The sequence below is a fragment of the Somniosus microcephalus genome, chromosome 10, assembly GCF_052327205.1.
Source record: "Somniosus microcephalus isolate GS21.2 chromosome 10, FLI_Smic_1.0, whole genome shotgun sequence".
NCBI lineage: Eukaryota > Metazoa > Chordata > Chondrichthyes > Squaliformes > Somniosidae > Somniosus > Somniosus microcephalus.
The window spans coordinates 159,130,369-159,144,010 of NC_140996.1; the positions used below are offsets into that span (position 1 = coordinate 159,130,369).

At 45.6% G+C, this 13,642-nt stretch overlaps 1 protein-coding gene across 6 annotated transcripts in view; it reads left to right on the forward strand.

Annotated features, from left to right (window-relative positions):
* dync2h1 (dynein cytoplasmic 2 heavy chain 1) overlaps positions 1-13,642 on the forward strand; it is a 996,931-nt gene that overhangs the window by 134,238 nt on the left and 849,051 nt on the right. The window lies entirely within an intron of this gene.

Below are 13,642 nucleotides of genomic sequence, written 5' to 3' on the forward strand. Positions count from 1 at the left end.
AAAAAAAACTATACTGAACCATTTACTACTTTCATCATTGGTATACACCAGTCGATTTCTTAGTAAATTAAATACTTTTTGATAAGCAAAAGCTTTAAAAACATGCCTACTAGTGCCTGTGTGCCTAAGAAAATTAGCGCAATTGAAAGAGCCTTCCCTGACCAGTGCAATCGACAGAAACTCGCAATATTGAACTGGGGGGCGTGGCCAGTTTTGTGGACAGGGCCTGATCCGGGAGAATCGAATCTTAAACCAGCGTGAAAGATTGCGGCAACCCGAGCGTGAATAGTTTGGGGTGTATCTCACTTATCTTTAAAATCCCGTGGTCTTTTGTGCTGGTTCATCCAATTTTGTTCGGTTTGAGCTGATACTGCTAGCGTAAAGGGGCGGAAACTCTCCCCGTAGATAATTTTAATAAAAGAAAATTAAAAACAAATTGATTCAAAGGCAGTCTGTCCATCCTAGAAGCTTATGGGGGAGAAATTCGGTACCGCCCCATTTGGGGGCGCAATTATCGGCCGGGCGCAAAGATTAGCACCTGGCGCTAATTATCGCCTCCGACTGCAAACTTGGCTTTTATCGCCCCTGGAGGTGATTGGAGCGCTAAATCAGGCACTTCACATCTGTCTTAAGGCGCAAAGGCCAAGGAGCGAGGCGCTACCTCACAGCGCTGGTGAAGCTCATGTGATGTCAGTCAGCAATGGAACACAGACACACTGGCACCGGCCAATTCTTAAAGGGGAGTTCTGATGAATGGTCATCGACCTGAAACGTTAACTCTGTTTCTCTCTTCACAGATGCTGCTTGACCTGCTGAGTTTCTCTAGCATTTTCTGTTTTTATCTTAAAGGGGAGGGTTTATCTTGGTCTCCATCCACACCCTGTTCATTGCAGCCTTGAGTCTCGGCCTGGAGAGACCTGTACATCAAATCTGCTGGAAAGAACAATGGAGAGACCCAGGGAAAGAGATCAGAGTGCAGCCCTCACAGTCTCTTCTAAATAGATACAAGGAAGGGCAAATCAAAATGAACCTGCAAAGTGCTGCTTAGTATGCAAAACTCCTTCACACAGTGTAGAATCTCTCCAGAAGTCTCTCTCTCTCTCTCAGACTGCATGGTGCAAAAATGTCACCAACAAAAAAAGGCAGGAAGCGGTCGCCTTTAAATCCCCCAGTCCCTTCCCGACTGCAAAACGCTTCCCTCAACCTGTCGTTGCTAGCAGCAGGCGTTAAGGCAGGGGCCGCCACTCAATTTCCAGTCCGGGGCGCTACCGGGGCATTGCGCACTCGACTGACGTCACGATCTGCCGGCGCAGGAGATCATGGCGGTAGTGTTTAGCGCCGCTGCAAAATGTCCGGTCAATTTCGCGAGAGGCGCAGGTATCGCCACGCCTGGGCGCTAGTTGGTTTGCACCCCACTTAGCGCCCAATGGGTGGCGCTACCAACTGAATTTTTCCCCCATGTCTCTAATTTTAGCAAAAATGGTTAACTTGCAGTGTGGGGTATTTTAAAATAATTTTCATATATATGCTAATTCTGTCAAACTGAATATCTCTTTGGAACAGAAATTTTAAAAAAGGCCAAACTCTGTCAAGATTCCAAATTGACCAAATCTCATCTCTGACCTGTGTTTAACACCTAGACGAATTGAAGTTTGGTTATCAAGCCCCAGTTCAGAATGCCGTGCACGCAGGAAAAATTACCACTGCCTCCTCTGACCTTTTGTAACCTTCTGTAACTGCTTGCACTTCTCTGCAGCAGTTTTCCACCACTTGCCTTGGTTTCTGAATGGGGATTGTAGAAGAAACCTGGCTTTGGTAATTTTTTTTTTTAATTACAGACTACATAGGCATTTTTTTTCCAGCGGTCTGAGCTGGCTTTGGGTGAATGGAGTTCGTGGGGTAAGCTGTACCAATTTTTGCCAGACTTGAGGTAGTAACAGGATATTAGATTTATGTTCAAATTCTACAAACTCTGTTCAATTTGCTGCACTAAATGAAATATTACATTTTAATGTGCTACTCATTCTCAACAGTGACTGAAAGCAAATTTCTCTCTAATTAAATCAACAATTCTTCATTGACACTGGCTTCCCAAGGTGGTAAAATAAGCTTAATAACTGGTCCTTACATGAAGTAGTCATGTAGCTTCAATTTATTGCTTTTTTAAAAAATAGAAAAATAACAGTGTTTTAGCATACAATTTGTGCTTTGTGTGTTAAAATGGCGCAATCATTGAAAAAGAAACAAGGCAATTAAATCACCATTTTAAAAGTTCAAAGAGCACCAGGTCTAGATGAAACTACTACAAGAGTACTTAAGAAATTGGCAATAGGAAGGGTGCTCTGCTGGAAGTTTACAACCGCTGCTTAAGAGACAAGGGGCTCGAATTTCCCAGGGTAGTGGAGGCGGGAATGGAGGCGTGTGGGGTGTTAAAATTGCAAAAAGTGACAGACGTGCCCAACCCCGCCTCCATCCCGCCTCCAAGCAATTTTCAAGAAATCGTGTTTACTGCTCCTGTCTTCGTCCCGCCTCCAAGAGGCGGGATAGGCCCATAAGGCCCTTAACAAGCACTAAATTGCCTCTATTATCCCATTTTGAAAGGCCTTTGTGATTTTAATCCTTTTCCCACGTGAAGCCCACCTACTCTGAAACACGATGGTGAAACCTGGCGGGAGTACAATTGGATTGCTGACTATTAGTTGCAGCTCCACCATTAAATAGGATATTTGATCAGCCATCATTTGCAGGTGGCAGGACATTGTTGTCTCAGTTCTGGGGGAACTTTTAGAAGGCATAACCACAGCTGTGGAAGTTTGGAGCCTGACACCCATCTCCAGTGTGACCTCCTGGGAAACCCCTCTTGCCACCTTGACTGAGCGCTTCCTCAACTGAGGCATATACCAGAAGCATGGGAGCCATTTATTTCCTTCCCTTCTGGACATCAGATGAGGATGAAGACCAGCTGCGGCACCAACAGAACCAGGAACAACAGCAGCACCAACAGTAGCAGCAACAACAGGCGCGCCAAGCTGCTGCTCACCCACCTGAAGCTGCACAGGCCAGAAGGGGCCAGCGCATGGAAGCCCGTCGGCACAGGAGATACCCCCCAAACAGGGTCTACAGACACAGGGTCAGCTACCTCAACATGTCTGAGCAGCAGTGCCAAAGGCGGCTCCGACTTTCGCGAGGGGTAGTGGGTGACATCTGCGCAATGCTGCAACAAGACCTGGAGCCCAGAGGACCAGGTGGACACCCCATACCAGTGGCCGTCAAAGTCACCACCGCACTCAACTTTTTTGCCTCTGGCTCATTCCAGGGATCAGCAGCAGACATCAGCGGCATCTCCCAGGCGGCCGCACACACTTGCATCATGCAGGTAACTGATGCCCTCTGCCATCGCGCACAATCACATCCATTTCACCAAGGATCAAGCAAGTGTCACGGCGTGTGCGGTTGGATTAGCTAATCTGGCAGGCTTTCCAAGGGTGCAGGGCGTTGTTGACTGCATACATGTGGCCCTTAAGGCACCCCATCGCAATCCAGGTATTTTTGTCAACCGCAAGGGCTTCCACTCCCTTAACGTTCAGCTGGTGTGTGACCAGAAGAAGGAAATTTTGCATGTTTGTGCCAAGTACCCTGGCAGTTGCCATGACTCCTTCATACTGCGCCAGTCTAGTGTGCCTCCGCTATTCAGTCCGCCAGACCAACTTAACGGATGGCTACTTGGAGACAAGGGCTATCCCCTGAAGACGTGGCTAATGATGCCGTTGAGCCCATCCAACAAAGCTGAGGAGAGCTACAACTCCAGCCACATTTCCACCAGATCCATAATCGAGCAAACCATTGGTTTGCTGAAGATGCGCTTCAGATGCCTGGATAGATCAGGTGGAGCCCTACAATACTCAGCAGCCAGGGTCTCCAGAATCATCGTGGTTTGCTGTGCACTTCACAACATGGCACAGCATCGTGGCTTGCAGATTCCTGAGGACCAAGTGGCTCCTCAGATAGCCTCCTCAGATGGGGAGGAGGAGGTGGGGGAGGAGGAGGTGGAGGAGGAGGAGGAGAGCAAAAACGGACATCATGCAGAGGCCCATCAACCAGCGGCAGCAGTACGCAAGAATATTGCTGCCCGGGATGCAAGGAACGCACTCATCTTGGCCAGATTTGCTTAGTCTAGCCAATCAAGCACTTTTGCCTCGCAGCTTCTTACCAGAGCTTTGACAATGGCCAAGAACCAGCGGATTCCTAACAATTTGACCACCATACTGACATTTGCAAGTAATCCTAAGCCCTCAATGTGGAAGTCCGATTAGCGAAATGACACATGCCACAACTGCAGCAGTAGCCATCAGATTTTTTATTTACAGTAACCATCTGATGGCTTTTTAACATTAAACATCAAATTTCGCCAGTATCTTTCTCTTACGCGTGCTCCTACGTGGTGCTTCCCCTGTGGCTTCAGCACATGTGGAGGCCCCTTGCTCAGTTCCTTGCTGCTCCTGTCTCGACACCTTTGGCGGACGTCCTCTGGGGTTGTGAACCTGTGGGGGCTCGCCAACAGTCTGCTGCTCCTGCGGCTGTGCAGGTGTTGAGACGCCAATCTCAGTTGGGTGGGGACTCTGGTGGGGCTCTGACCGAGGGCTCTGCAGTGGCATGGAAGTGTGAGTGCTTGGAGAGGAGCCCCCACTTCCTTGATGTCTGCCACCAACTTCCCTCTCATGGGTCAGGTCCCCCTCAGTGCTTGCAAGTGGCTTGAGAGCACTTTGCTGCACATCAGAGGGACCATGGGGTCCCGGATCTGCACTGGCAGTCCTACTCAGAAGGACTTCCATGAAGGTCTGGTTTCTCTGTTCAATAGATGACCATCGCTCCTCCAGAGATGTCATTCTATTCAGAACACTCACCATGTTTTCTGCACTCTGATGACTTATCACCTCCATGGAGGTTGCTATTCTTTCCATGCTGATCCGTTCATGCGCCAATGACTCCACAGAGGCTCTGCTCATGTTCGCAATGGACTCCTCCATTCGCTCCACTCTCGCAGTGACCCTGGAGACAAAACCTGCCAGAGACTCCTGCATCTGTTCCTGGAGTTCTAGCACCGCTGATTTTGTGGATGGACCCAGAGGCAGAGGGTCGACATGCAGCTGAGCCGAGCTGGGAGGGTCCTGCGCCCTCCAACTAGGACTCTCCACTGCTGTCCCTGTCTGCACAATCTGCTGATGCTCACTTGTGAACTGTGATACACCAGGTGACAACACTGCAGTATCTTGCGAAGGTACCACCGAGGTGTGAGTGTCTGCGCTGGTGCTGGGTGTGCTGAATTCTGTTGACGCTGCGCCCTCGGAGGTTGCAGCTTCTTCTGAGGAGTCTGGATGCTCAGGCTCTTCCTCCTGGCTAGTGGGGACGGGGGCTTTCGATGGTCCTGTGGGGGAGTAAAGGAAAGAGTCAGAGATGGGTGGAGCTAAGAAATAGCGAGGGGCGAAAAACATTAATAGGAGTGGTATATAGGCCTCCAAATAGTAAAATAGAGGTTAGGGAGGGCATCACGAGGGAAATTAGTAGCCTAATCAGTAAAAATAATGAGGAGGAGGAATTCCTTGAGTGTTTAAGGGATGGTTATCTGGATCAATATGTCGAGGAACCAACTCGGGAACAGGCTATATTGGACTGGGTACTGTGCAATGAGAAGGGACTAATCAGTAATCTTGTTGTACGGGGACCCTTGGGTCAGAGCGATCATAACATGATCGATTTCTCACTCGAAATGGAGAGCGAAGAAATTGACTCAGAGACTAAGGTCCTGAATTTAAACAAGGGGAATTATGATGCCATGAGACGGGAACTGAGTAGGTCTGATTGGACAACGTTCCTGGGAGGACTGGAGGTAGATAAACAATGGCAAACATTTAAAGATAGAATGACAAAATTGCAAAAATTGTTTATACCAATCTGGCATAAAAGGAAATCTAAAAAGGTGACTCAACCGTGGATAACAGGGGAAATTAGAGACAGCATAAAATCCAAAGATAGGGCGTATAAAATAGCCAAAAAAAGCGCCAGAGCGGAAGATTGGGAACAGTTTAAGATAGAGCAAAGGAGGGCAAAGGGCATGATCAAGAGGGGCAAAATAGCTTACGAAAACAAGCTGGCGAAAAATATAAAAACTAACTCCAAAAGCTTTTATAAATATATCAAAAGGAAAAGACTGGTGAAAACCAAAGTTGGTCCATTGCAGTCAGATACGGGGGAATATATAATGGGAAATAAGGAAATGGCAGATCAACTAAATGCATACTTTGGGTCAGTCTTTACGAAGGAAGACACAAAAAACCTCCCTGGGATATCGGGAAAAATAGGGACATTGGCAAAGGAGGAACTGACGCAAATCAATATCTCTAAGGATATGGTGTTAAGGAAGCTAAAGGGATTGAAGGTGGACAAATCCCCAGGGCCTGATAACATGCATCCTAGGGTACTGAAGGAGATGGCCCTAGAGATAGCGGATGCACTAAGGATGATTTTTCAGAATTCATTAGACTCGGGAACAGTGCCGATGGATTGGAGGGTAGCTAACGTTACCCCACTATTCAAAAAGGGGGGTAGGGAAAAAGCAGGTAATTACAGACCTGTAAGCCTTACATCAGTTGTGGGCAAAATGCTGGAGTCCATCATTAAGGATGAAATAGCGGAGCACTTAGCAAATGGGGACAGGATAGGACAGAGTCAACATGGATTTACAAAGGGTAAATCGTGCTTGACTAATCTATTGGAATTTTTTGAGGGAGTAACTGGTAGAATAGATGGGGGAGAGCCAGTAGATGTGGTGTACCTGGACTTCCAAAAGGCCTTCGATAAGGTCCCACATAAAAGATTAGCATGGAAAATTGAGGCTCATGGGATAAAGGGGAAAGTTTTGGCGTGGATAGGGAACTGGCTGTCAGATAGAAAACAGAGAGTTGGAATAAACGGCTCATTTTCTGAATGGCAGGCAGTAACAAGTGGGGTACCACAGGGATCTGTCCTGGGCCCCCAGCTGTTCACAATTTACATTAATGACCTGGATCAGGGAGTCGGATGCAGCATTTCCAAATTTGCAGACGACACTAAACTAGGAGGGGGGGTGGGCTCAGAGGAAGAGACCAGGAAGCTCCAGAGCGATTTGGACAGACTGGGCGATTGGGCGGATAAATGGCAGATGCACTATAATGTGGACAAGTGCGAAGTTATCCACCTTGGGTGCAGGAACGGGAGGGCAAATTATTATTTAAATGGCAATAGATTGGGAGAGGGGGAAGTACAGAGAGACCTGGGTGTTCTTGTACACCAGTCACTGAAGGCGAGCATGCAGGTGCAACAGGCGGTCAAGAAGGCAAACGGTATGCTGGCCTTCATAGCAAAAGGGTTAGAATACAGGAACAGGGATACCTTGCTGCAGCTGTACAGGGCACTGGTGAGACCACACCTCGAGTACTGTGTACAGTTTTGGTCGCCTCATCTGAGGAAGGATGTTCTTGCCATGGAGGGGGTGCAGCGGCGATTCACCAGGCTGATACCAGGAATGGCGGGAATGACCTATGAGGAGAGACTATGTAGTTTAGGGATGTACACACTGGAGTTTAGAAGATTGAGAGGGGACCTCATAGAAGTGTATAAAATTCTGACAGGTCTAGACAGACTGGATGCAGAAGGAATGTTTCCCTTGGCGGGTGAGAACAGAACTAGAGGACATAATTTAAGGATAAGGGCTAAACCATTTAGGACAGAGATGAGGGGGAATTTCTTCACTCAGAGAGTGGTGAACCTGTGGAACTCATTGCCACAGAGGGCAGTGTACGCCAGCTCAGTAAATATATTTAAGAGGGAATTAGATATATTTCTACGGGCAAAAGGGGTTAAGGGTTACGGAGAGAAGGCGGGGACGGGATACTGAATTAAAGGATCAGCCATGATCTCATCGAATGGCGGAGCAGGCACGAAGGGCCGAATGGCCTACTCCTGCTCCTATCTTCTATGTATCTATGTATCTATGTGATGCCAAGGTTACATGCACATTGCATATTGCAGATGATCATAAGTCCATCTGTTAGAGCTTCAGAATCATTATCAGCAACTCATGCAATGTCAATGAGAGAGATGGAAAACTATTCTGTCACCAGCTTGCTGTGATGCACCCGTCTGTCCGTCCCCCACTTGCGCATCGTCCTCCACTCCCACGATCTCCAGGACCGCATCCTCCCAGGGGGTGAGCTGGGCTACTGAGTGTGGCCCTCCTCCTGTCCTCGCTCTTTCCCTCTTATTGTGAGCTCTCTTTTCCTGCAATGAAGGAGACAAGTGGAGTTTGAGTGAGAATGAAGGAGTGAGTATAGAGAATCCATAGCATAGATGCTTAGAAGGAGACAAAGATGGAGTGAGGTGGCAAGACCAAGGGCCCTCCCTGTGTTTTGTAAGTTGTTTTCATAGCATCACAGTGATAGGGAGTGTGAGGGCTGCATAATTGAATAGTTTGGTGAATGTGACCATAGAGAGAGAGGGAATGGATAAGGGTGCATGGATGTCAATGTCAAATGGGATGTGGAGGAAGAGATTGCTAAAGCTGAGTGCTGGTGAGGAAAGGCAATGGGGATCAGATTGAGTGTGATGGGAAAGTCATACTCACTTTTCCAGTGCGCAGAAGGTCATGAGATCTCTTCCTGCACTGAAGCCAGGTTCTGCGGGTTATCGACAAAGAGTTGACCTCCTGGGCCACCTGGATCCACACAGCCTTGGTCTGCTGGGGAGGCTTCTTCCTCCCTGAAGAAGGGAAGAGCACCTCTTTATTGGCTCTTGCTCCCTCCACTAAAGCTTGCATGGCAACGTCATCAAACCTGGGAGCAGACCCAGGTCTCTCGCTGGTCATTCTGCCTCCATATCCCAGTAACATGAAAGGCCAAAAGGTTGGCAGTCTGCAGAAGAAGCCAGGCTTGTTGCAGACCTTAAATGCAGCAGCAATGATGACGTCATCGAAGGCGAGTTTCAGACTGAAAAGACTAATTGGGCCATGGGTTCCCACACGCTGGAACTCAATTGCCCACTTAAGTTAAAATTGCATCATTCTCCCACATCGATTTAGAATCGGGTGACTAACACGAAAAGCGGATTACACGACCCCAGCCCGCCCCAGTGACAAAATCCAGCCCCAGATGTCACCAGAAGACTGCAAAATATCGAATACTGTTCCTGAATTTATAAAGATCATAGGTATGATAGTGGAGATATGTATCTGTTAACTTGAAATCTGTATTGGGTGATTGAAATATGGTCAAACCATTCAAAGCAAGCCAGTGATGATTATGGCAGGCAGGCTTTGTATAACAGACTTGAAATTTTCCTATGGATGATGGCAATGTGATATTGGGCCTGAATTTGCGGCTGGAGGCTTTCTGTGAGCAGATGCCTCTGACTGGCAAAAAATCTACGAACCCACCTGATGGCCCTGGATCCACGGCGACTTGCGCTCCTGGGCCTCTATGTGTAGACATGCATAGAGGCCCACGTATCCCAGGGGCGCATGCAGTTCGCAAGCACCCCATGGATCATGTGGGCTGGCCCAACGAATGAAAGAAGGGGATCCTCATTCATGCTTATGGGGATTCTGTATGTACGGAAACCCCATAAGCATGAATGGGAATACCTCAAAAAATACATTAACCCATCAAATAAATTTTAATTTTTTTACATATTTAAAATTAATTAAAATGTCATTTAACATTTAAAACAAAAATGTTATTTTTTGAAAAATACATTTAAATGTTTTAAAGGGGCTAAAAATAACCTTACCTTATTGCACAGGTTTTTTAATGTTTAAATGATTGAAAAAAAAATATTTTTATGTTCATTTAAACTCTAAGGGCTGGATTTTGCCAGCCCTGGGGAGGCGAGTTTGGAGGCGGGAATGCTTTGAAAATGGCAGAATCTGGGTGTGGGTAACCATCCTGCCCCCAACCCACCTCTGTGCCATTTTCCCAGGAGGCGGGTAGCCGACCTGCGCCAGGTCCCATCTCTTGGAGACGGGAAGGGGATTACAGCCACTTAACTGCCTTTTAACAGGCAGTTAAGAGGATTATCCCCATTTTTCTACCAGAGGCGCGGGCTTTGCGATGTCGGGATACCCCGTCAGGGTTACCGAGGCGAGCAGCGGATCTGCGGGGGTCGGAGGGGTGCAAAAGTGTGCTGTGGAGGTAAGTGATAGGTGCAAGTGTGGAGAGGTAAGTATGTGAGGTGAGTGGAATGTGATAGAAAATGTTTACTTAGCTTTGTTTCTTCCTGCAGGCTTCAGCAGTTGGGGATGTGGAGACTCCTCATCTCACCGGCAGAGATGACAGATGGCCGCTGCATTCTCCGATGTAACAACCATCTGATTTCTGCTCACAAGTGGTTTGATGAGTCTTGAATACAAGGATATGAGTACAGGAGCAAGGATGCCTTACTACAGTTGTACAGGACCTTGGTGAGACCACACCTGGAGTAGTGTGTGCAGTTTTGGTCCCATTACCTAAGAAAGGATATACTTGCCATAGAGGGAGTGCAGCGAAGGTTCACCAGACTGATTCCTGGGATGGCAGGACTGTCGTATGAGGAGAGATTAGGTCGACTAGGCCTGTATTCACTAGAGTTTAGAAGAATGGGAGGGGATCTCATTGAAACGTATAAAATTCTGACAGGGTTAGAGAGACTGGATGCAGGGAGGATGTTTCCCCTGGGCTGGGGGGTCTAGAACGAGGGGTCACAGTCTCAGGAAACGGGGTAGGACATTTAGAACTGAGATGAGGAGAAATTTCTTCACTCAGAGGGTGGTGAACCTGTGGAATTCTCTACCACAGAAGGCTGTGGAAGCCAAGTCACTGAATATATTTAAGAAGGAGATAGATTTCTAGGCACAAAAGGCTTCAAGGGGTATGGGGAGAGAGCGGGAATATGGTATTGAGATAGAGGATCAGCCATGATCATATTGAATGGTGGAGCAGGCTCGAAGGGCCGAATGGCCTACTCCTGCTCCTTATTTTTCGATGTTTCTATGTTTCATCAAACAACAGAGAATCTCAGTGTTTGACAGTTTCACAGAGCTGTCAAACGATGACTATTCAGCTGTCAAAATTTTTTGACAGATGAAATGTCATACGCTGACATTCTCTGTAACCGGCATTCCCTTAATTGGCCTGTTAAACCCGCTTAAAAAGGCTTGAAAAAATGGACAGAAATTGAGCAATATAGCAGATTAAACTGATTATGTTTAATATTGAGAAGTTTAAGACGATTTATATATTGGTACTAAAAGTAGCAAACATATGACTACTTGAAGGATTTATTGTTAAATAGGTTTCATTTGGAAATGGATGTGGACATAATTATTGAACAGGCAATTAAAAAATCACCATTTTGACTGGAATTGCTGAGCTAAGTAGAATATTATTATTCATAAATAGATCCATGGAGTATAATTCAAAGGGAATTGTATTGAACCTGCATAAAGTAAGATCATGTGGCATATTGTCCTTTATTCTTCACTATACATGTATAAAGATTTTTAAAAAACAACAATCGTTCCAGGCCTCAATGTGATATATGGAAAAGTTTGGGGATCGACGCATTTATGAAAAGGAAGATTAGAAGGGCTACAAGGGAATATTGGTAAAGGCTAACAATATAGTAGGAAAATGTATGTGAAAAGTAAAAGGATAATTGAGAGGGTAGGATTCTGACCTCCACTTTTAATCCTCCTTAAAAGTGCAAGTTGTACCGTGGGACTGGAGAGTTGACAATCTAACACCTTTGTTCAAGAAAGGAGAGAAGAATAAACTGTGTAACTATAGACAATTTAGTTGCGGGCAAAGCTCTTGGAATCCATTATTAGAGATAAAATTAATCAGCATTTACAAATATATAGGTTATTCAAGGACAGTCAGTAGAGAAAGTTAATATAAGCAAGAAAAGAATATTAGAAAAAATAATGCCACTAAAGACTGACAAATCCCCTGGATCTGATGGTTTCCACCCAGGGTTTTAAATGAAGTAGATGAAGAAATTGCAGATGCTTTAGCCATAATCTTCCAAAGTGCTCTCCATTCAGGAATAGCCCCTTTAGATTGGAAAATTGCAAATGTAACTCCATTACTTAAGAAAGGTGAGTGAGAGAAGTCAGGGAATTATAGACCTGTTAATTTAACATCTATTGTGGGGAAGTTATTGGAATTTATAATTAAGAACAAAATGACTGAGCACTTTATGAAATTTCAGCTAATCAGAGGGAGCCAACATGGATTTGTAAAAGGTAGGTCATGTCTAACGAACCTAATTGAATTTTTGAGGAAGTAACTAAAGTAGTAGACATTGGAAGGAAATGACTAGTGATGCCCCACAAGGATTTGTGCTGGGGCCTCAACTATTCACTATATTTATTAATAACTTGGATAACATAATAGAGAGCCCATATCCATGTTTACTGATGACACAAAGGTTGGTGCCATAGTAAGTAACATAGATGGGAATATAAAATTACAGAGAGACATTGATAGGTTAAGTGTGGGCAAAACTGTGGCAGATGGATTTCAGTGCAGGTAAGTGTGAGTTCATCCAATTTTGACCAAAAAGGGGAGATCCAAGTATTATTTTTAAATGATGAAAAGCTAGGAACAGTGAAGGTCCAAAGAGATTTAGGGGTCCATGTACATAGATCACCAAAATGTAGTGGTCAGTTACAAAAAATAATCAAAAAGGCTAATGGAATTCCAGCCTTTATATCTAGAGGGCTGGAATATAAAGGGGAGGAAGTTTGCCTACAGCTATACAAGGCCCTGGTTAGACTACATCTGGTGTACACTTCTGGGCACCGCACCTTAGAAAGGAAATATTGGCCTTGGAAGGAGTGCAGTGCAGATTCACCAGAATGTTACCAGGACTCCAAGGTTTAAATTATGCAGAGAGATTACATAAACTAGGCTTGTATTCCCTGGAATATAGAACAGTAAGGGGTGATTGATTGAGGTTTTTAGGATTTTGAAATGAATTGATAGGATAGATAGAGAAACTTTTTCTGCTGATGGGGGAGTCTAGGACAAGGGGATTTAACCTTAAAATCAGAGTAAGGCCATTCAGGAGAGAAGTTAGGAAACACTTCTTCACACAAAGAGTGAAAGAAGTGTGGAACCCCCTTCCACAAAAAGCAGCAGATGCTAACTCAGTTAATAACTTTTAATCTGAGATCGATAGTTTTATGCTAACCAAGGGTTTTAAAGAATATGGAGCCAAGGCGGGTAAATGAAGTTAGGGTACAGATCTCATTGACTGTCAAAACAGGCTTGAGGAGCAGAATAGCTGACTCCTGTACTATTCTATGATTCTATCTGACCGATTGGATAGATAAAGGCAATGCATTAGATGTAGTGTATATGGATTTTCAGAAGGTGTTTGATAGGAGGTTTGTTACAAAAATTAAGGCACATGGTAGAAGAGGATTAAACTAGAGATGTTTACAGCACACAAGGGGACCATTTGCCCCATTGTGTTTGTGCCAGCTCTTTGCTAGAGCAATACAAAATTAATCATGCTGCCCCACTCTCTCCCCACAGCCTTGTATCTTCCTCTGCCTTTAATAGTTTTCCAG